This window comes from Chrysemys picta, chromosome 13, assembly GCF_011386835.1.
Source record: "Chrysemys picta bellii isolate R12L10 chromosome 13, ASM1138683v2, whole genome shotgun sequence".
In the NCBI taxonomy this organism is placed as follows: Eukaryota; Metazoa; Chordata; order Testudines; family Emydidae; genus Chrysemys; species Chrysemys picta.
The window spans coordinates 13,857,581-13,881,704 of NC_088803.1; the positions used below are offsets into that span (position 1 = coordinate 13,857,581).

The window sequence follows — 24,124 nt, forward strand, 5'->3', positions numbered from 1 at the left end:
CATGTAGAGAACAGTACACATGTAGTTACATGCCAGAGTGAAAGTCAGGCTGTGCCCATGTGTAATTGTGATGATGCTGCAAAGAAAGGCTCCAGCATTGGGAAGGCAAGTGGGAAAGGTTCCTGCAGAGGAGGGGGTGGGGGGGCAATGGGGCCATTATCTCAGTTGGGGGTCCCCTGGTGCTAAATAACAATAATATGAAGACTCATAAGATATCAGGAGGAGGAAGATGACAACTACTGTCCAAAATATGCCTCTTGAAAATGAATGCACATTTGTATAACACAGGCTCTGATTTTCAGGAAGATTAAAGGCCAAAGACTAGAAGCCATAAAAAAATAGACAAGTTATTTTATGTAATCACATAGCTATGAAAAAGGTTATTATCCCAGAGGAGTAGAACAGTCAAGAAATCTAGAACAAACTTCTATAGAACACTTTGGATCAGGTGGTTTCACTGCCTGTCTATTTGATTCAGTTTGGTTAAGAAAATGTAGCCAAAACACAAAGCCTTGGTTGATTTTTCATCACTTTGTAGGCAAGTTATCTTTCTGCTAACCATTTCACTCAGGCTTTAGAAAAGGTTTGGTTTTGGAAAACTGAAAACTAAACATTTCTATGGAAAACTGATTTTCTTTTGAAATCCTTTTGTTGTTGTTGTCTGTGTTTTAAAAGATGAATAAAACCCATCTTTGGGCTTTGGAAACAGATTTTTGTGTTCATGTTTTGAAAGGTCAGATTTTCACTGTAAAAATGGGAAATTTTGAATAAAAATATTTGTAAACAAAAATACAATACATCATCACCCCAGATACATTGCCTGTTTATCAGAGATGCTGAGCACGTTGAGATCCCATTGATATCCATGGGGATTTGTGGGTGCTTTACGTCTCTGAGCATCAGGTCAATTACCGAGTTGCCTAAATGCAGATTTCAGTGCCTAACTGTAGGCACACAAGTTTAAAAGTGTTAGTCAATCATTTATAAGACATGTCAAATATTTGTGCTGTTTCCTCAGTATGGCTCCAGAGACTATTCAAAAGGCAAAGACTCTGTCCTGAAGAACTTATAGTCCAAATTAGGACAGGATGAGAACTGGTGTCCTCAGTAGGGAATGGAAGGGAAGACAATGGCTGTAATAAGAAGAACATATGATTGCTTTTGTTAGTAACACGTGCATGCTGAGGATTTCATAATCAATCAGCTAAACAGAAAGAGCGCTCTGACAGGCCTCCATAACTGGTCGCAGAACAACAGATTTTGGCCCTGGTGCTGTAACTGGATCTGTACGAATGGACTCCTGTGCCTGTCCGGAACCCCATTTATCTCAGCGGGACCCCGCACATGGGTGCAGGGGTCCATCCAGCAAATCCAGCTCAATGAAATGGGCTGTGAAGTGCTGTTCTATTCTGCCATTTGCTTATCAATGACACCTACTTTTCAACCAAACCCATCCTTCAGCTCACGTCATCTCCATTCTTTTCAGCATCTGTTGAGGTTACTGATCGAAAACGAGATGGAGAGACAGTGATGCTAAGGGAGTTTGAGAGAGATTCTCCTCCCTCTAGTGTGTCATCAACCAAAATGTTTACTGGGATTGATTTTTTATGTCAATGGGGTTACACAGATTTGGTTGACGGCAGAATGTGTGTAGACAATGGGGTCAAATATGTGTTAGAATTTCAGACCAGGATGCTCAGCAATTTCTGAAAATCAAGCCCCTTTATGGTTTCTCAAGTCAACCAGCAAATTTGAGAAAATCAAAATCACCATCTACTTTGGCAAACCTTGGACAATAAAATTACGCTAGAAAGAGAGAACACATCCTGATGTACATATCCCATGTTTAATGTCCAGGGTTGGAAACTAGTGAAAAAGATCTTCGATTTGCAAACCTATCACTTATCGAGCTCAATTCACCACTGCCCATTCCACTCAAGTCATTGCAGTTGTGCTGGGGAAAAGCTAGAGTAACACAGGAGTTAATGAGACTTATTTATACCAATCACTGACCCAGATATTTACTATGCCGATTTCACAAAGTTATCTGACCAAAAAAAGCAGTGATTGGAAGGTTATTTTCAATTTAGATTTTTAATACTCTTTGTCCACCTGTAAGCCAACACAGTGTACTGGATGGATAATATGGGATCTGGTTTAGAAGAAAGGGTTGTACATGAGGTTTCTAAAAGCAGATCTCTCTTGTATGGCTCACAACACGAGAAATGGGGTCAAATAGGAGAACTAATTGGACACGGTGTTGACACCGGTGTAATCAAAGAAAATATTTGTGTAAATCCACATGGAATAGCACCCACTTTACTTTTTATCCAACTTAGAGTGTTGAATTAGAAATGTGAATTTGTCCATCTGAGTCCCCTTGGCTTTCAAAATCTCACTTGTGTTTTATCTATCTATCTATCTATCTATCTATCTAATTCAATTTCCATAACCTGCTATGTTGGTTAATTTCATTTCTTTTTCTCTTCATACAGATCACTAACTGTGAATGGAAAACCAAACCAATGTGAATGAATTTATTCTTGTGGGACTTTCTAATTACCCGGAACTTCAATTTTTCCTCTTCCTGGTGTTTTTAGTTATTTACCTAATCACCCTGGTGGGGAACATGATGATTATGCTGGTGATAAGGGCTGATCCTCAACTCCAAACTCCCATGTACTTCTTCCTGTCTCCTTTGTCCTTTGTTGATATCTGTTATTCCTCAGCCACTGTCCCTAAGATGTTGGTGAATTTCCTAGCAAAGCACAAAACCATTTCTGTCAATGGCTGCCTTGCCCAGATGTTCTTCATCCTCCTCTCAGCTGGCACTGAAGTTTTTGTGCTCTCGGCAATGGCTTATGACCGATACACTGCCATATGTCACCCATTGCATTATGTGGGGACCATGAACAAACGAGTGAGCAGACAGTTGGGTGGGTTGTTCTTGGATAATAAGACTCTTGTATTCACTGGTCAACACTGTCCCTGTGTTAAAGTTACACTTCTGTGGGCCCAATGAAATCAGGCATTTCAGCTGTGAGCTCCCTCCGCTACTACAACTATCTTGCACCGTGACCTTGACCAATAAAATAGCTCTTCTTTCTTCTGCTGTGATATTTGGTTTCAGCTCCTTCCTCTTCACCTTGGTCTCCTACATTCACATCATCTCCACTATGCTCTGAATACGCTCCTCAGAGGGAAGACGTAAAACCTTCTCTACATGCAGCTCCCACCTCATTGTGGTGGTTTTATTGTTTGTGACAGCTCTTTCCCAGTACATGAAACCCAGTTCAGTCACTTCCCTGGTTCTAGATGAACTCTTCTCCATCCAGTACAGCATCTTGACCCCCATGTTGAACCCCATCATCTACAGCTTGAAAAATAAAGATATGAAAACTGCTCTGACAAGAACACTAGGGAAAATTCAAGTTTCTCATGCAATGTAACCATTTCTAGGTTTTATCATTTTCAATAAAATTATAATATAAATCGAAGAATTGTGGGAACTGCACTATCTAGATATTTTGAGTTCTTTCAACTGGTTGACACTGATACACAATTGGCAATCAATTTAGTCTAGATCAGGGATCAGCAACCTTTGGCACGCGGCCCGTCAGGGAAATCCACTGGCGAGCTGGGATGGTTTGTTTACCTGCAGCGTCTGCAGGTTCAGCCGATCGCAGCTCCCACTGGCCACGGTTCACCGTTCCGGGCCAATGGGGGCTGTGGGAAGTGGCACGGAGCAAAGGATGTGCTGGCTTCTCCTTCCCACAGCCCCCATTGGCCTGGAACAGTGGGAGCTGCGATCAGCCAAATCTGTGGATGCTGCGGGTAAACAAACCGTCCCGGCCCGCCAGCGGATGTCCCTGATGGGCCGCGTGCCAAAGGTTGCTTATCCCTGGTCTAGATAAAAGCACTCATGCAAACACAGTTTATAGGGCCAAAATGTTAGGTGCGATAAACAGAAGTATCTCAGTTGGCTTCAACTGAACTATTTCAATTTACACCCGCTGAGGACCTGACTCATTATGTTGATATCCATCCTTGATTTATTTCTACTTAAAGCAATGTAAGCTTTGTGGTTGAGTAGCATTAAATTTGAAAATCAACGTGCAAAGAGTCCAAACACTAGGGATTTAGACTGAACTTGAACTGGCATTGAGTATAGTTTGAGCTAAGGCATGCTAGGTAAACCAAAATTTTCACTTGATTTTTAGCCTAGCCACAACTCCACAAGATAAATCAAGCGATATGATTTTACCCTGTATCTACATTAGGAAAAAAGTGTCAAAGTTAGATCGGTTATAACGATTATGTGTTACTCCAGGGCCTTAACCTTAAGACATCCTTCCTAAAGGGCCTAAGGGAGTTAGGTGCTGAAATGTGGCCCTGGATGTTACAGTGAAGAAAGCAGGTGTTAGGAGTATTAATGATGATAATGTAATACTCAGGCCTGTATATCTGCCTATATTTTGGGTCTTTTTGCCCATTTGACATTTTTATATCCTTAAAGCACTTATATCCTGGTGAACAAAGAATAAAGACACTGTGTGTTACATGTGCCCACAAGAAGATGGGTTGAAAAGAGATAAGAGATAGAGTTGAAGTGTTGCTGGGTAGAGTGGGAGTTCAATATATGAGCTTACACTTGAAGGACAGTCCTGCCTCAACTCCTCTTCCTAGATAAGATCAAGCAACCAGTCAGAAGGGGTGAAGGGGATAGGGTAGGGGAAGGTATAAGAAACACTAAAAGCCAAAGAAATGCCTTTTCCTGACTGAAGCACAACCTCACTCCTTAACCCCGCATGGGATACAAAAGAGGTTCCATATACATTAATGGAGTCAGAGATTCCGAGGTCAGAAGGGGCTATTGTGATCACCTAGTCATCCTGTAGAGCACAGGCCATAGAACTTCCCCACAATAATTCCTAGGACAGATCTTTTAGAAAAAAATCCCATCTTGATTTAAAAATTGCCCTTGATGGAGAATCCACCATGACCTTTTACAATTGCTACAGTGGTTAATTACTTTATTAAATTTTACACCTTATTTCCAGGCTGAATTTGTCTAGCTTCATCTTCCAGCCACTGGCTCATGTTAGACCTTTCTGTGCTAGATATAATAGCCCATTATTAAATATGTGTTGTCCGTGTAGATACTTATAGACTGTAACCAACTCATCCCTTAACTTTCTCTTGCTTAAACTGAATAGTCTGAGCTCCTCGAGTCTATCTCTATAAGGCATATTTTCCGACCCTTTAATCATTTTCAGGGCCTTATCCAATTTATCAACATCCTTCTTGAATTGTGAACACCAGCAACGGACACAGTTTTCCAGCAGCATCCTTAGATACATTCTTATGCTTTATTCAGATAGGGCCTAATCCAACTCACAGAAAAGCTAATGAAATTATTTCCTTTGAGCTATGAATTGCCTGTTGTATGACAGGCTTGAAGCAGAGTTTAGTCTAGTAAGTAGAATCCAGAAGACCTAGGTTCTACTCCTGGGTTCTGGTTCTGTCACAGATCTGCTGTGTGACCTTGGGCCAGTCACTTCCTCTCTCTGCACCTCACTTCCCCTCTCAATCTTTGTCTATTTTGTCTATTTAGATTGATAAAAATGTGGGATAGAGATTGTCTTTTCCTATGTGTTTCTCCAACACAATAGGGTCCTGTTCTCAACTGGGGCTTCTAGACACTACTGTAATGCATGTCATTATAGGCCATGTCCTATTATATATTTGTATAGTGCCCAGCACAATGGGATCCTGATTCTGATGAAGATTTATGGCAATCTCATAGTGCAAAGAATCATAGTTGAAGTAAGAGAGAGGAGAACCAGGCTCTCCATATAGAGACTTCAAGGATTTCAGGATTGGGCCCAAATGTTGGTCTCTTTTCTCAGTTACTTGGATTGGAATCCAGCTTAGACTCTGATTTGTATCAGTGAAAGTAAGCGTGAGTGAGGACAAAGATGTTGCTCTTTAAAATTTTGCCCCTAGATATTAATAAAGGAAGAATTGATAAGGGAAGGCTCTACAGGTCAAAGATAATTGTTAGCCTTGACTGTTCAGTGGGGCCTAAGTGAGTTAGCCACCTTCAAGAATCCCAGCCTATATGTCCCTTCAGGGCACCAATGGTAGCAGTGTTCTCTAGCAATTATCTTGGAGGCACATGCACCCAGATTCACAAAGGGACTTAGGTGCCAATAACCCAGTTTTAGGCACTACTGCAAGCCATGAAACCCCACATGGCTGCCGCCCCACTTTGTTGGTGCCTAAACTAACTCAGCACCTACATTTTTGCTGTGAAAGTCCCCTAGGAACTTTAGTTTCTGCTTCTGAGCATATACACTGCTGCATCAAGCAGACACCAGGACTCCAATCTAATGCTTAAGCCTCAGCATGCTGCGCACACCTATCTGGCCTGTGGGTCCCGGTCTGGTAGCACACCTAACTCCACACAAAATAGCTGGGAGGACAGAAAAAACATCCTCCTTCATAACCTTTAGTCCAGTGATTAGACAACTCACCCAAGATGTTGGCTATTCCAGTTGAATTCCCCCACTTGGCCTGAGGAGGAGAAGACATTTGAATAAGGGTTCCCCGCCTCTCGGCTGAGTGTTCTACCACTGGTCTCTGGAATACCCTGATGTGGCTATCTTTTAATTTCTCTTGTTAAAACTCTTCCACATTGGATATATTATTAAATGTGCATTGAGCCAGAGAGATGGTGGGAATGATTCTATAGTCCAGTGCTGCATAGTCAACATTAATGTCATTACCCTGTTAATCTTAATCTACTCAGCAATCTAACCTATTGACACTGAACACTCATCTTTATGTTAGGAGTCACAGATCCCATTTAATATTATATATGGTAAAGAGCTTAGGCTAGGATTTTCAGAGGAGCCTAAGGGAATTAGGCACCCAACAGCCATTGAATTTCAATCAGAATTGAGCCTTTGTCTTCATCCGTTATTTTGGAAAACCACAGCATAAATAATTAATGTAAATAACATGAAGGAAAGGTCAGAACTTTATTTAGGATCTTCCTCAATTAACTTTGTATATTCATAGATTTAAAGCCAGAAAGAACCATTATGATCATCTTCTCTTATCTGCAGCATAACAGGGACCCAATCATTTCTCACCCAAGCTTAATAACTTCTGCATGATAAAAGTGACCTCTTAACCTTCTCTTTAGTAAAATAAATAGATTAGATTCCTTTAGTCTCATGTTATAAATCCAGTTTTCCAGACCTCAGTTCATTTTTGTAGCTCTTTTCTGAAGCTGGTTGACACCCAAGGAAGATCTGTCCCTTATTGTACACAAACATATGTGGCATTAAGCGTTGGTGAATTAGTGACACAGATTGTTAGGCAGAGTAAACTTCAGGGATCAAGTCCTAAAGGTAACAGAATGTTACGCCATCCATTCTCCTGGTAAAAGTGAGTCCTCTTTGACTAAAATAAAAGAAGGCTCTTATTCATCTCGATCAAGATTAGGTCTCTCTGTCAGATCTACATCCATTCATATCCCTTCGTATTTATCAAGATTTGCCTATTCACAGTTAGGCTAATTTGTTGTGCTGTTTTTAGGGATAGAAGGTCTTGTTACTTGCATGTGTACAAAAGCTGCACGTCAGTTTGAAATCCTCACATGATCTGCACTTGGCAAAAGGACCTCAGGTGAGTTTAGTTTCTTTAACATCTGTGTAATCTATTGTTTCTGTTTTTTTTAAGGGACGTGATTGTTCCTGCCTTGTGTTTTCTCTGTCATTCATGCCCGTGCAAGGTGAGGACAAATTGCGTGAGAGGTTCTTCCATTCGGATCCAGCAGCATTATACACCCACTCTGCACTCATGCTCTGCTGATATTGAGAACCTCAGGCTCCGAGTATACAGCTTCATACACAGCTCTCACCGACTTCAGCTAGATTCACCAGTGCTCAGCCACTCTGAAAATCAGACTCACAGAACACCAAGCTGGACACCATGCACTTGTGAATAGTTGTAAATCTGGGCCAATGCCATTGGGTTAATAGATCCCTACGGGACCTCCCAGCACTGGGAATACATTTTGTCCATTCATATCTAAATCTCTGCATTATTGTGTGGTTTCCCAGACTTCCTGCACTCAGCCTGCCACTTTTAGGTGCATATATTCCATCTCAGGGATCACCAGATGAATGGCAGCTGTGGTCAAAAGAGGCATCCATGCTGTTTCCCCGCAGTCTAAAAGAGAGATGAGGTGTTGGCAGGATGTTCTCTGTGAGAACTCCAAGACCTTATAACTTGCTCCTCACCTTGGACCAAAAGACCACAAATTTTGAGACCTTCCAGGCATGTTCATGAAGACACTGGTTTGAGATGTGATAAAGATATGGAGAGGCAGAGAGGTTGCTGGCTGGCTGACTTCCCGTTGAAAGAATCATTTGATGCTGCTAGGGTTTTACTGTAGTATTAATGATGCCGTTCGGTGGCTGTTGGGTGCTGTGATACAGGAGGGCCAGGGAGCAGTGGGAAGTGGTAGAAGGGAAGTATATAAACCCTAGGTTAATTAAGGAATGGTTCCCTGTAGATTAGGGAGGGTTGCTACAGGTTAATTGGAGCACCTGTAATCAATTAAGGCCCTGTTAGAAACCTAATAAAACCCCCTACTTCAGGCAGTCGGGGGAAGGAGGAAGGAGAGAGGACTGGAGCTTGAAGGTGTCCTGTGAGATTTGGAGGAACAGAAAAACGGAGTAATGGAGACCCTGCCCCAGCAGGGGAGGGACATTCCCTCCACCAGCGTTTAAGGACTGAAGGTACCCCACCCAAGGGGGAAGAGGGTAAGAACCTGCAGGGGTTGAGAGGGGCTGACACTCAGAGTGAGGAGCAAACCCAGACCCTTCCCCTGCTTCCCTTCTTTACCACCTTCCTGGGCCACTAGTGGGGTCCTCGGTGCCCCAAAAGCAGGGGTAAGGGGTGGTATTTTAGCCCCCCCACCACCAAGAAAAGCGCAGGACCCACCATACTATATTGACCATCTTGTCACAGTGCCTACATGCTTCTGAAAATCCCACTAGGCTCCTAAATATGTTGAAAAATGTGACCCTTAGGCCCTTGGATAGGTGTTGTTCTTGTTTACATCTGAATCAAATAATTCATCAATAGCTCTGATCAACCCTAGTATCCCATTATCTAGCCCTCCCTGGGAAAGTACTTTATAGTGCCAGGCAAAGAGCTCTGTCAGCTTCCCTGATTTCAATGGGATTTGGAGACACTTGCAGCATCTATTACCTTTTAAGAAAGGCTGGAGGTCAAACCAGCTAGAATCTTAGCTTTCCCTTACATGAGAGGTCACCTACACGCACCCAACCATGACACTATCTTGGCAGCTGATTGGAGCTACTGATCCCCTGAAGGTTTCTTTCTGGAGTCACGCACACAGAGAGCTGGCAAGAAGGAAGCCAAGCAGTGGAACATGAGCTAGGACAAAGATATTTGATAGTGCTATTTCCTTGCTTTGCCATGCATCAGCTGATTATCAAGAGAAATGATATGGTGTCATTAATGGGATTATTAAAGGGTGCTAAAGGCTTTAGGCGCACAACTTCCTTTGACATTCAGTGGGAGTTGGGCACCTATCTCCCTTCTGCTTTTTAAGGAATCCCAGACTCCTTGCCCACTTCTCCAGATTTCTTCCTTTTTAGACATGCATCAGTTTCAGCCGGGGCCCCCAAAGCACTTGGAGCTCTAGCTGATAGCAGAACAATAGGGATTCAAGTCTGTTGCGCTGAGGAGTCTGCATTCTGATCTGCCGGCAAAAATACATTAGGATTAAAAAATAAGTTGTAGCTTCTCATCTTTGGAGAAAAGCCACAAGGTATTATGAAGAAATAGCTTTCTAGGCAGCCAGAATAGATTTCCAGAATAGATCAGACCAATAATCTATCATTTCCTCTCTATGATATAGGCCAATAATAGATGCCTCAGATGAAGGTGGGAGAAAATCTTAATTCTGTAATTATCAAAGAACCTGCACACTGGGAAAATTTAACTTTAGCCTCCATCAGTCAGAGGTTTATATATACTCTGAACCACAAAGGTTTCTGTATCTTCCAGTCTAGGTTCACTTATGATCTGAAGTATTTCTTGGCCTTTTTTTTATATTTTTATTTTTTTAATTCTTATTGGCCACTTATTCATATAGTTGTACAGTACCTTTCTGAATCTCTCTAGGCTCATTGATATCTTGTTGCAAGGAATTCCAATGGAGAATCTGAATCACTGATATTAATTTTAACCTCTCTGGCCCAATGACTATTTTAGTATTTATCCACAGTGGAATAGTTAGTAGGACAGAGAGATAAAGAGAGAGTGAGAATGACTCTGTAGGGCCATAGTTAGGGCACACATCTGTGTGCCTCTGTTCTAACTATTTATCCAGAGTGCAACAGCATCCAGAGGAGAGACTGGGGAAGGCCCACATTAGAATATTCCATAACCCACTGGTTAGAGAATTTTCCTGAAAGAAGGGAGACTTGTTGGAATTGTTTCTCCCCCTATGCCTGAGGGGGGACTTGAACTAGCTCTTCCACATTCCAGATCAATTCTTTGACCACTGGACTAAAAGTTATAAGAAGGCTTGGAAGGTTTAGATTTCTATGGGTAAATTTCAGTAAACATTGATTTCACCATAGACACAAACTAATGAACCAGTATTTCCATCAATGGCAATTAAAATGTACAGATAGGCAAAGCAAGAAAAAGGCTGCTTAAGAACTAATTAGAGTTTCCTTTGAGGATATTTACTTTGTATATTTTGACATGTGATGTTGACCATTTGTGTTTTAACCATTCTAAAGATTTAAAGCAGGGGTTGTCAAACTGGGGGTTGGGACCCCTCAGGGGGTCGTGAGGTTATTATGTGGGGAGTCGCGAGCTGTCAGCCTCCACCCCAAACCCTGCGTTGCCTCCAGCATTTATAATGGTGTTAAATATATTTAAAAGTGTGTTTAATTTATAAGGGGGGGTGGGGTCACACTCAGTGGCTTACTATGTGAAAAAGGGTCACCAGTAAAAAGTTTGAGAATCACTGCTTTAATTTTTTGAATCTCAATATCTACTGTCCTTAAATAATTATTGTCTGATTCCACCATTTTCTGATGTCCCCATAATTCCCTTTGCAAATTTAAACAAAAATAAAAATTCTGAGAAATGCTTAAAAATAAACATGAATATTATCTGTCAAAAATATAAAAAATAGAAATTGCATCCTGCCAAGCCGAGCTATAAGGTGAGCAGGGCACATGCCTCCACCCCCATGCCCGGGTTTTGAATGGGACCCAATCCAGCAAGGAGCCACTGAGCACACCTACAAAATGATCTCAACACATGCCCAGCTTTCTACGAGTTTTCCATGAGAACATGTTGACATTAAGGACAGTTATCAATTTTCTGTTATATTTCATATTGATGCTTCTGAATCAAAATTTAGGGTTTTTAGTATTTCAACTTTCATATCAATTCAGGGTGAAAACAAATATTGGAATATTGGAATATGCCATGAGATGAAAACTCCATTTTCCAGCCAGCTCCGTATTTACTGCAATACTCGTGTTGAGGAAAGTACTCACAAATGTCAATATAGGTTCCCTAAAGCAGCTCTTAAGAGAGGCAGAAGAATTCCCACCTCTTCGCCAGATCTCCCTATTTAGAGAACACCATTCCCTTTTGTTTTAAATTGTTCTGTGTAGTGCACTCTGTATAGTGTGCCATTAGAGTTTGCTTCAGTTGTTTGATTTAATATTCTGTCTTTGATTCCCATTGAATGTATGTGTGTGCAGGTGTGTGTGTGTGCATCTGCTGCCCCCATTGGAGGGGATGCACCCTTTCCTCTGTGTGTGTGTGTGTGTGTGTGTGTGTGTGTGTGTGTGTGTGTGTGTGTGTGTGTGTGCTGAAATTCCTGGAGAATGGTTGTGTGGTTATGGCACAGTTTCAGGTATCAGGAGACCTCAGTTCCCATTGCTGGGAATGCTGACTTGCTGTGCTAACCCAGTCTCTTCACCCTTAGTGGGTCACTACCATTTGATGCGTTGCTTTGAGATCCATATATTGAAGGTGCGAAGGGTATGCAAAATATTATATTTATTATTGCTCATTTTTATTTCAACTCTGTTGTTTCACAGTAATGTCAATTATTATGAAGCTCCGCGTCAACAAATAACCTTGAAGTAAAACATCAGGGGAAAAGTCTCTTCCTACATTGTAGGAACTTTCGTCTTGCAAACTCTTTATAGCAAGGGGATGAGACAAAGATCCTCAAATGGTGTAAATCAGTATAGCTCATTGTACAACCATGGAGCTATTAAGATTTACACTAGCTGAGGGACTGGACCTTGGTGTTCTGTATGCTGAGAGAAACCAATGCATTTAGGATGCTGCTTTGATATTAGGAACAATTTAAACTGTTCTTTAATATTTAGGAAAGAATAACAACATTTGTTTAGTACCCACTGGGCCAAAATCCTCCACTGATTCCAACATTCTTACATCGGAGATGAAATTGACCCATAATGATTTTCATTCTTCAAAGTGTTTTAACCATGTTGGGCTCAGCACCATCAGTTTACTCATACAGCCAATTTTAGACTGAAGGCTCCCAACAGATGGGAAACCAGCATGAATTGGTACAATTTGCATGGACCTATTTGGTGTCTCTAATATTCAGCACCAATGTTTCTTTCTTTGTCACATCTATGGATAAGTCCTTACTTATGTGAGTTGTGACTTCAGTGGGAATGCTTGCATTGGCATGATTATTCTCATGATGAAGATACGAGTGAGATCAGAATTTTGCCCTCATTTGGAAATCTTATTTGGTAAAATATGGTTGTAGAAGAACATTCCCAAAAGGGGAAGAAAACAAGAAAGACTGATTCCTTTTGAAATTTTCATGTAGAGAGAGAAAAAAATGTATTCGAAGAGGAAGAATAGATCCCCTGATGCTGGAAACTGGTATACCTCCATTGCTAGTATAAACTGATATATCTCATTTAGTGGGAGGGATAGCTCAGTGGTTTGAGCATTGGCCTGCTAAACCCAGGGCTGTGAGTTCAATCTTTGAGGGGACCACTTAGGAATCTGGGGCAAAATCAGTACTTGGGTCCTGCTAGTGAAGGCAGGGGGCTGGACTCAATGACCTTTTAGGGTCTTTTCCCACTGGGGACTGGACTCAATGACCTCCCAAGATCCCTTCCAGTCCTAGAATCTATGAATCAGATCTGGATCTGTTGAGATCAGCTGTAGTTCCACCAGTGCCAATGTGGTCAGATCTCCAGCTGATTTACATTGGCATAGCTTGATTGATGTCAATACAGCTACACCATTTCACATCTGCTGTTGACTGGGCACATTTACATATTTATATACAGAACTTCAGCAAGTTTTAGCTTGAAGGGTCGCAGGAGATGGGAAACCAGTTGCTTGATTCACATCCACGTGTGGTATTCTTCAGGTCTAGCTCCACTGTCTCTTTCTTTGCCACTCCTATAGTTGACCTGTTCTGAGAGTGAGCCTGGAGAGAACCAGACCATCTCTGATGTTTTCATCCTGGTGGGATTTTCAAACCTTAGTGCTTCTTGTCACCTACCTGGTCACCCTGTTAGGGAATCTGCTCATTATCGTCCTGATAAAGCTGAACTCCTCACTCCACACCTTCATGTATTTCTTCCTAGTGAACCTGTCCTTCTTGGAAATCTGCTACACAACGAGCGTGGTCCCTCAGGTGCTGGTTCACTTCCTAGTGGAGCGAAAGACCATCTCCATTGTGGACTGTGCGGTCCAGATGTTTGTCTTCCCCATCATGAGCCTCACGGAATGCTGCCTTCTAGTAGCCATGGCATATGACCACTACATGGCCATAGGCAACTCCTTGCACTACACTGTCATCATGAGTGGCCAGGGGTGCGCACAACTAGCGGGTGCATCATGGACAATCAGCATCCTGGTGGAAATGGTTCAGACCACATGGATCTTCAGCCTGCCCTTCTGTGGCTCCAACCGTATTCACCATTTCTTCTGTGACATACCGACCAGTGCTGAAGATGGCATGCACGGACACATCTGAGCACAAAATAGTGATCTTCACTTTGCCGATGCTCTTCATTATGAGTCCTTTCCTGTTTATAATCCTGTCCTACGTACACATTAACTCCAGCATCCTCAAGCTGCTGACGGTGGAGGGAAGGCGTAGAGCCTTCTCCACCTGGTCATCCCACCTCACGGTGGTGACTCTGCTCTATGGAATGGCCCTTACTATTTACCTGAGGCCCAACTCCATTTCCACCCCAGAGAGTGATCAAATTATTTCCCCCATGTACACAGTTGTGACCCCAGTGTTGAACCCCATAATATACACTCTGAGGAACAAAGAGGTGAAGGAAGCCTATAGATAAACAATAGAGAAGAGCATCTTTTCACGCAACTGGAAAAATTAGAGAATGAAAAGTAAAGTCAATCAAAATGGGGGAATAACGGAAATGCATAAATATTTTGTTGAATTTCTCCTGAAGACCCTCATATTTTTAATTAAAATGTTGCCATGTGCAATGCTTTGACATCTTCTAGAAACGGTGGGAAAATGGGAAGAGAAACTTTTGTTTCCAAAATGAAAAAAAAAAAAATCTAAATGTAAAGGAAATGTTCACCAAACTTTTGATAGAATCTTTTAACCAGATCTAAAGTTAATTGAAAAATCAAATGAGAATATTTAGTCAAAGTACTTTCCTGATTTTATATCTTCAAAATTTCAAATGCCAAAGGGGAAAAAAAGACAGATAAAAATGAGAAACATTTCATAAAATGTTCACTTCTTTTTGTGCAAATATAACAATGTTCACCAAAATTTGAAACACAGAAAAATTCCAACCCACTCTACAGAAAAGTCCAGTTAGACTTCTCCTTTTTGGTTTGTTTTCAGTTTGTTTGTTTGTTTGTTTTTGGCTGTCTCTTGAATGCATTTCACTCTAGCCTAATTTTAAAGAAAATTCTTCACCATTTATGAATGACTTCCTATGTAAGACACCGATAGAGCTTTCGATGCCTAACGTGATCAGGTCACACAAAAACTCTGGGAGCTAGCTATTGACTTCCATGGCAGTTTGCACAGATGCAGAAGTCTATATTAGCAAATCAGATTGTAAGATCATGGTGCACATCATAGATTCATTGATTAAAAGGCCATAAGAGACCATTTTGATCATCTAGTCTGACATCCTGCTTAACGCAGGGCAGAGAATTTCAACCTGGTGATTCCTGAGTCAAAGAAGCACTGTACATATTTTATATTACATATGTAAAATAATAGCAGTGTTAAAAACTCATAACTAGAAGAGGTTCTATCAATGTATAACAATAATGCACCAAATGCCAGTGTATCTGGTACATGTCCCAGAAACTACAAATTCAGCAAGAAAATTGTAGGCATTAGGTTATTAACACTTGTGCATGCGTAATGTACAGGTACCAGGCTATGTAAATTCAATGGATAATATGTTGGCTAAAATTTGGGGGGGAAATTAAGCCAATTGAGAATGGGATTAAGTATGAGAGTACAGATAAAAGGGGCCCAAGGGTGGAGAAATGTTGTACCAGAAACCGATGAATGTGGCTGAAGGACTAGACCAGGAGATCAAGGGATGTGACAACCATCATGGAAGAAGGAAGGACTTGTTAATGGAATGTGGTAACTTTGGCCCATTTACCTATTCTGTCTTGTCTGTTTTTACTTGCCAGGCAGAACATTATGTCCAGACACTATAGGTGACACTAATTCTGTCTGAAATTGTATTCAATAAAGGCAAAACTGATTAAGCCTAAATTGGGTGGCCGCGTGACTCAGTTTCCCATTCTAAACTCCCAACAACCACGTACACAATTTGATAAAACAGGGTAAATCCCACATAAGTGTCCTCATCTCAGCTTCGTAAATTAATTAGGCAAAGGTGGGACCCTCATATAATAGTAACACTGCTCTACTGCCAAAATGCTTCTGAAATAAGTGTAGTCAAACTTTACTAATTCTGGGTCACTGAGAACGAAAATGATGCTTAAAATTGTTGATTGGCTCTAGTTTTCAAGATATGCTATTGGGTCAGTATATACGACCCTTGACTTGGGAATGGCGGAGGATAAGTGAGTTGTAAAGGGAAGGGATCTCAATTTAAACCAGAAATGACTAAAATACATCTTTGACTGGATCTATGAATAAATCTATGACTGGGTATGGACAGTACTTGCTTTTTAGGCAAAACAATTAATGATGCAATCTGAAGCTGGTATTGCCTCATACATGATATGAATTGCATCATGTTATTCCTAGAAGTCATGGATGATGCAATCATAACGAAGCTTACATCACTATGCTGAACAAATTGTCCTATATCAGCTCTAGAAATCATAGAATCATAGAATCATAGATTATAGGACTGGAAGGGACCTCGAGAGGTCATCGAGTCCAGTCCCCTGCCCGCATGGCAGGACCAAATACTGTCTAGACCATCCCTGATAGACATGTATCTAACCTACTCTTAAATATCTCCAGAGACGGAGATTCCACAACCTCCCTAGGCAATTTATTCCAGTGTTTAACCACCCTGACAGTTAGGAACTTTTTCCTAATGTCCAACCTAGACCTCCCTTGCTGCAGTTTAAACCCATTGTTTCTGGTTCTATCCTTAGAGGCTAAGGTGAACAAGTTCTCTCCCTCCTCCTCATGACACCCTTTTAGATACCTGTAAACTGCTATCATGTCCCCTCTCAGTCTTCTCTTCTCCAAACTAAACAAACCCAGTTCTTTCAGCCTTCCTTCATAGGTCATGTTCTCAAGACCTTTAATCATTCTTGTTGCTCTTCTTTGGACCCTTTCCAATTTCTCCACATCTTTTTTAAAATACGGCGCCCAGAACTGGACACAATACTCCAGCTGAGGCCTAACCAGAGCAGAGTAGAGCGGAAGAATGACTTCTCGTGTCTTGCTCACAACACACCTGTTAATGCATCCCAGAATCATGTTTGCTTTTTTTGCAACAGCATCACACTGTTGACTCATATTTAGCTTGTGGTCCACTATAACCCCTAGATCCCTTTCTGCCGTACTCCTTCCTAGACAGTCTTTTCCCATTCTGTATGTGTGAAATTGATTTTTCCTTCCTAAGTGGAGCACTTTGCATTTGTCTTTGTTAAACTTCATCCTGTTTAACTCAGACCATTTCTCCAATTTGTCCAGATCATTTTGAATTATGACCCTGTCCTCCAAAGTAGTTGCAATCCCTCCCAGTTTGGTATCATCCGCAAACTTAATAAGCGTACTTTCTATGCCAATATCTAAGTCGTTGATGAAGATATTGAACAGAGCCGGTCCCAAAACAGACCCCTGCGGAACCCCACTCGTTACGCCTTTCCAGCAGGATTGGGAACCATTAATAACAACTCTCTGAGTACGGTTATCCAGCCAGTTATGCACCCACCTTATAGTAGCCCCATCTAATTTGTATTTGCCTATTTTATCGATAAGAATATCATGCGAGACCGTATCAAATGCCTTACTAAAGTCTAGGTATACCACATCCACTGCTTCACCCTTATCCACAAGGCTCGTTATTCTATCAAAGAAAGCTATCAGATTGGTTTGACATGATTTGTTCTTCACAAATCCATGCTGGCTGTTCCCTATCACCTTACCACCTTCCAAGTGTTTGCAGATGATTTCCTTAATTACTTGCTCCATTATCTTCCCTGGCACAGAAGTTAAACTAACTGGTCTGTAGTTACCTGGGTTGTTTTTATTTCCCTTTTTATAGATGGGCACTATATTTGCCCTTTTCCAGTCTTCTGGAATCTCTCCCGTCTCCCATGACTTTCCAAAGATAATAGCTAGAGGCTCAGATACCTCCTCTATTAGCTCCTTGAGTATTCTAGGATGCATTTCATCAGGCCCGGGTGACTTGCAGGCATCTAACTTTTCTAAGTGATTTTTAACTTGTTCTTTTTTTATTTTATCCGCTAAACCTACCCCCTTCCCATTAGCATTCACTATGTTAGGCATTGCTTCAGACTTCTCGGTGAAGACCGAAACAAAGAAGTCATTAAGCATCTCTGCCATTTCCAAGTTTCCTGTTACTGTTTCTCCCTCTTCACTAAGCAGTGGGCCTACCCTGTCTTTGGTCTTCCTCTTGCTTCTAATGTATTGATAAAAAGTCTTCTTGTTTCCTTTTATTCCCATAGCTAGTTTGAGCTCATTTTGGGCCTTTGCCTTTCTAATCTTGCCCCTGCATTCCTGTGTTGTTTGCCTATATTCCTCCTTTGTAATCTGTCCTAGTTTCCATTTTTTATATGACTCCTTTTTATTTTTTAGATCGTGCAAGATCTCATGGTTAAGCCAAGGTGGTCTTTTGCCACATTTTCTATCTTTCCTAACCAGCGGAATAGCTTGCTTTTGGGCCCTTAATAGTGTCCCTTTGAAAAACTGCCAACTCTCCTCAGTTGTTTTTCCCCTCAGTCTTGATTCCCATGGGACCTTACCTATCAGCTCTCTGAGCTTCCCAAAATCTGCCTTCCTGAAATCCATTGTCTCTATTTTGCTGTTCTCCCTTCTACCCTTCGTTAGAATTGCAAACTCTATGATTTCATGATCACTTTCACCCAGGCTGCCTTCTACTTTCACATTCTCAACGAGTTCCTCCCTATTTGTTAAAATCAAGTCTAGAACAGCTTCCCCCCTAGTAGCTTTTTCAACCTTCTGAAATAAAAAGTTGTCTCCAATGCAGTCCAAGAATTTGTTGGATAGTCTGTGCCCCGCTGTGTTATTTTCCCAACATATATCCGGATAGTTGAAGTCCCCCATCACCACCAAATCTTGGGCTTTGGATGATTTTGTTAGTTGCTTGAAAAAAGCCTCATCCACCTCTTCCCCCTGGTTAGGTGGCCTGTAGTAGACTCCTAGCATGACATCTCCCTTGTTTTTTGCCCCTTTAAGCCTAACCCAGAGACTCTCAACACTTCCGTCTCCTATGTCCATCTCTACCTCAGTCCAAGTGTGTACATTTTTAATATATAAGGCAACACCTCCTCCCTTTTTCCCCTGTCTATCCTTCCTGAGCAAGCTGTACCCATCCACACCAACATTCCAATCATGTGTATTATCCCACCAAGTTTCAGTGATGCCAACAATGTCATAGTTGTATTTATTTATTAGCACTTCCAGTTCTTCCTGCTTATTCCCCATACTTCTCGCATTTGTATATAGGCATCTAAGATACTGGTTTGATCTTTCCTCCCAGTTTTGTCCTGACTCTCCTTTCTCTCTGCCAATATAGCCCACACTCCCTCTTGTTTCCGACCCATCTCCCCGGTCTCCATATTCCCCACTTACCTGTGGGCTTTGCTCACCTGTCCCCGTCAAACCTAGTTTAAAGCCCTCCTCACTAGGTTAGCCAGTCTGTGGCCGAATAGGGTCTTTCCTCTCCTCGAAAGGTGAATGCCATCTCTGCCTAGCAGTCCTTCCTCAAATAGCATCCCGTGGTCTAGGAAGCCAAAGCCCTCCTGGCGACACCATCTTCGCAGCCAGGCATTCACCTCCATGATGCATCTGTCTCTGCCCGGGCCCCTACCTTTGACAGGAAGAATTGAAGAGAATACCACCTGCGCTCCAAACTCCTTCACCCGTACTCCCAGAGCCCTGTAGTCACTCTTGATCCGCTCAGTGTCACACCGCGCAGTATCATTTGTGCCCACATGGATGAGTAGCATGGGGTAGTAGTCAGAGGGCTGGATAATCCTCGACAATGCCTCCGTAACGTCTCTGATACGGGCCCCCGGCAGGCAGCATACCTCCCGAGATGAAATGTCAGGGCGACAGATGGGCGCCTCCATCCCCCTCAGCAGAGAGTCTCCGACCACCACTACCCTACGTTTCCTATTCGCAGTGGTGGCAGCAGGCCTCCCAGCCTTAGGGGTACGAGGCTTCTCCTCCTTTACTGTAGGGAGTGATTCCTTCTTTCCTGTATCAAGAAGAGCATAACGGTTACCTATAACCACGGCAGGAGGGTTCGGAGCAAGGGTGGAGCACTGCCTGCTGCCAGAAGTAACCAGCTGCCAGTGTCCACCCTGAGCCATCTCCTCCTCCACCAGTGGTGTATCAGCAGTCCTGTGTACTGGGACAGCTACCTCAGCTGTCTCCACATGGACACTGTCAAGGAATTGCTCGTGGATATGGATGCTCCTCAACCTAGCCACCTCCTCCTGTAGCTCTCCCACCTGCTGCCTGAGAGATTCCACCAGCAGGCACCTCTCACATTGGATGGTCCCCCCAGCCTGGATATCAGTAAATGGAAATTGCAAGTTACAGTCTTTGCAAAACCACACCAGGATCTGGGTAGAGGCATCCATGCTTAGGCACTCTGTCTGGCTACAGGCACAGGTGGAGGAGACAGTAGCAGTGCTGGCACAGGTGTTGCGGGTCTTCCTAACCATCGTAAGCCTCCCTCTGTCAAACTCCCGTCTGCAGCCCCCTGTCAGCTGAAAGGGTTGTTTAAGCAAAAAGTTATGAATGTAGTTGCTTTATAGGTATTAAGGGGAATCAAGAGGAAAACAGATGGAACCAGCAAGGGACCCTCGCCCCCTTCCTGCTCCCCTTCCAAACTCCCTTGCGAAACTCCCTGTTAGCAGCCCCTGGTCGCAAAGCTCCCTGGTCGCTTGTGCGCTGCTTTATAAAGCCCTGGCCTGTATGAATGCCCCGCCCACTGCTGAAGGCTCAGCCACTTACCAGAGGCTTCTAGCTTTCAAACCTTCCAACTGCCAGCCACAGCACACGGTCCTTCAAACAACCAAAACAAACAAACAGACTGACAAACACAAGCTCAGCACACAGCAAGTAACCCTCAAACACAAACAAACACACACTACAGACAGTCACTTACCCCAAAAGGATGCTGTATTGCTCCTCCTTCACCTGGAGAACTCCCTTGTGAAACTCCCTGTTAGCAGCCCCTGTTCGCAAAGCTCCCTGGTCGCTTGTGCGCTGCTTTATAAAGCCCTGGCCTGTATGAATGCCCCGCCCACTGCTGAAGGCTCAGCCACTTACCAGAGGCTTCTAGCTTTCAAACCTTCCAACTGCCAGCCACAGCACACGGTCCTTCAAACAACCAAAACAAACAAACAGACTGACAAACACATACAGTGTTGTGCTGTCTTATTTGTCAGTGTTTGATTTTGCAAAGGGACACATTTCTGTTTAGCCAAAGTGCACAGAGATGCCTCGTACTTGTGTGAACAGTGCAGATAACTTCTGCTATGTTTGTGGTGAAGTGACTTGTGCATCACAAAAGCGCAGTGTAACTACTATGGTTAAGAAAGCCTATCACCTTTATTTTGGCTGCAAAATTGGAGATCAGGACAAGAGGTGGGCTCCACACATATGCTGCAACACTTGTGCAACAAATCTTCACCAGTGGTTGAACAGGAAAAGGAAATCTATGCCTTTTGCATTGCCAATGATTTGGAGAGAGCCAACAGATCATACCAGCAATTGTTACTTCTGCATGGTGCCTCCAGTTGGGAAAGGTGTGTCAAAGAAGAAAAAGTGGACTGTATTTTATCCAAACATTCCATCAGCTCTACGCCCAGTACCCCATGGAGAAGGACTGCCGGTTCCTGATGCACCAGAATCATTCTCACTTGAGTCAGACGAGGAAGAGGAAGAGGATGAAACTTCTGGTCCTGAACCATCAATGTCACAGGACCGACATTTTCTCCCATCCTCCTCCTCTGAACCACAATTCATAACACAAGGTGAACTGAATAACCTTGTCAGGAATTTGTAACTACCCAGGAGTAAGGCAGAGATGTTGGGCTCCAGTCTACAGCAGTGGAATCTCCTGGCAGGTGATGTTAGGGTTTCCTTGTTCCGTGACCATCAAAAGGATCTTGTCCCATTCTTCTTCATGGAAAGTGATCTTGTAGCCTGCAACAACATCGATGGTGTGATGGCAGCCCTCAACATCATTCACGATCCAGATGAGTGGAGACTGTTCATTGATTCATCGAAGACGAGTCTTAAAGCTGTTTTACTGCAGAATGGCAATGTTTTGCCATCAATTCCAGTTGGTCATGCAGTCCATATGAAGGAAACCTATGACAACATGAAACAACTTTTGAGGTGCATAAACTATGACCAACATCAGTGTCAGCTTTGTGGCAGTTTGAAGGTTGTTGCTCTCTTGCTTGGTCTGCAGACTGGATACACAAAGTACTGCTGTTTTCTCTGCGAATGGGATAGTCGTGCAAGAGATTCCCACTACATCAAGAAAGATTGGCCACTCCGACAGACGTTGGAGCCTGGGAGGAATAGTGTTCAGCATCAACCACTTGTTGAATCAAGGAAGATTTTATTACCACCCTTACACATCAAGCTGGGTTTGATGAAGAATTTTGTCAAGGCCATTGACAAAACACAAGCAACTTTCAAGTACCTCTGTAGAAAATTTCCAAGGTTAAGTGAAGCTAAGATAAAGGAAGGTGTCTTTGTTGGTCCTCAGATTCGTGAACTTCTTCGAGATGATGCATTTGACCATGCACTGCGTGGCAAGGAAAAGACGGCATGGAAAGCCTTCCAGTTAGTGGCAATGCATTTTCTCAGAAAAAACACGGCAGACAACTACAGGTTGTTGGTGGAAAACCTCCTCAAGGCATACAAAAGCCTTGGTTTCAACATGTCACTAAAGATACACTTTTTGCACTCTCATCTAGATTTTTTTCCACCGAACTGCAGAGCAGTGAGCGATGAGCATGGCGAGCGATTTCACCAGGACATTGCAACAATAGAGAAACGCTATCAGGGCAAATGGAGCCCACCAATGCTTGCAGACGATTGCTGGACAGTGACAAGAGATGCTCCATTTAATGAATACAAGAGACAAGCCAAAAAGCGCCGAGTAGACACTGAATAGGACTAAACTATGTACATAACAGTTTTTTGCCTTTTGTTTCATAATAAATTGTATTTATATAACCCTTTTGCTGATTTTTAAAGTGTTACATAAAGAGGACAGGTGAAATATCATCATGTAAAGCAACCATAAACACATGAAAAGACCTAGGTTTACAATTTATGATTAGAACTCTACTATCTACACAATATACATAGACATAAAATGTAAAAACGTAAATATCTTAGAAACAGTAGCAAATCATTTGTTTTAATTGTCATATTTGAATTCAGCACATCAAAATACATAATAAATAGCACATTTTATCTCTGAAGCAAACGACTTCTCAAAAATTGTAGACCAGTGTAATCAGAGCAACCAGCAGTGGCCTGTTAGCAAACACATACATGTTAGCTTAGTATATACCCCACAATATAAATCCCTGGCAGTTACACAAGCCTAATTAGTTTCAGAGTAGCAGCCGTGTTAGTCTGTATCCGCAAAAAGAACAGGAGTACTTGTGGCACCTTAGAGACTAACAAATTTATTTGAGCATAAGCTTTCATGGGCTACAGCCCACTTCATCAGATGCATAAATTGGAACATATAGTGAGGAGAGATATATACATACAGAGAACATAAAAAGGTGGGAGTTCCCCTCCCAACTCTAAGAGGCTAATTAATTAAGATGGGCTATTGTCAGCAAGAGAAAAAAAACTTTACACACCATTACACACATTGAATCTATTTCCCAATGTTAAGTATCCTCACACCCTCTTGTCAAACTGTCTTAAATGGGCCATCTTGATTATCACTATAAAAGTTTTTTTAAAGGGGGTGTCTATACTGTATAATGGGCACCAGGGGCACCAGAGTGTGGGGCTGCTGGAGGGTCAGTCAATGGTTAGAAATGATGTCAAAGACTTTGCTTTTTCAGCTCCTGCAGCTTTACGCTTTCTTGTTCGTACAGAGCAGTGTATTTCCCTTCTGTCAGAGCCAATCCTGAGCCTCAGAGCAGTGAGGAAAATTAATTAATACTAAGGGAATTAATTACTCCAACAGTGTAACTATTTGTTACAGCTAATATACTGCCCACCCTATGCTCGAGAAGGTGGCCAAGGTCAGGAGATGTGCTTGGACCTGGTATG

At 42.4% G+C, this 24,124-nt stretch overlaps 2 pseudogenes; one reads left to right on the plus strand and one right to left on the minus strand.

Moving 5' to 3' along the window:
• LOC135975143 (paired amphipathic helix protein Sin3a-like) overlaps nucleotides 1–24,124 on the minus strand; it is a 365,185-nt pseudogene that overhangs the window by 133,548 nt on the left and 207,513 nt on the right.
• LOC135975443 (olfactory receptor 5V1-like) lies at nucleotides 2,510–3,449 on the plus strand (annotated as a pseudogene).